The sequence below is a fragment of the Arachis duranensis genome, chromosome 3, assembly GCF_000817695.3.
Source record: "Arachis duranensis cultivar V14167 chromosome 3, aradu.V14167.gnm2.J7QH, whole genome shotgun sequence".
NCBI classification, from domain to species: Eukaryota; Viridiplantae; Streptophyta; class Magnoliopsida; order Fabales; family Fabaceae; genus Arachis; species Arachis duranensis.
In genome coordinates this window covers 118,465,391-118,465,720 of record NC_029774.3, presented here as the reverse complement: position 1 = coordinate 118,465,720, position 330 = coordinate 118,465,391, and positions in this window count along the sequence as shown.

Genomic DNA, 330 nt, shown 5'->3' with positions numbered 1-330 from the left:
AAAGTAATATTAAATAAGAAATTAAATAATAATATGCAAATACCTTAAAATAATATATAAATAATATTAAATATATTATAAGTTTAATCTTAAGTTTAATAATAAGATGACAATATTGCATGACACGATTTGATTTGAACTGGATCAAATTGATTTTAAAAAGTAGCTAGATATAAAAAATTTTAATCTAATTTGGATAATTTTTAAAGATAAAATATAATCTAAGCTAATCTAATGTTAGAATTAAAATGATTTAATGTTAAAAACAATGACTAAATGGTTTGGAGTTGTTTGGACTTTGAATTTAAAACTGAAACAAAAACCCCTACT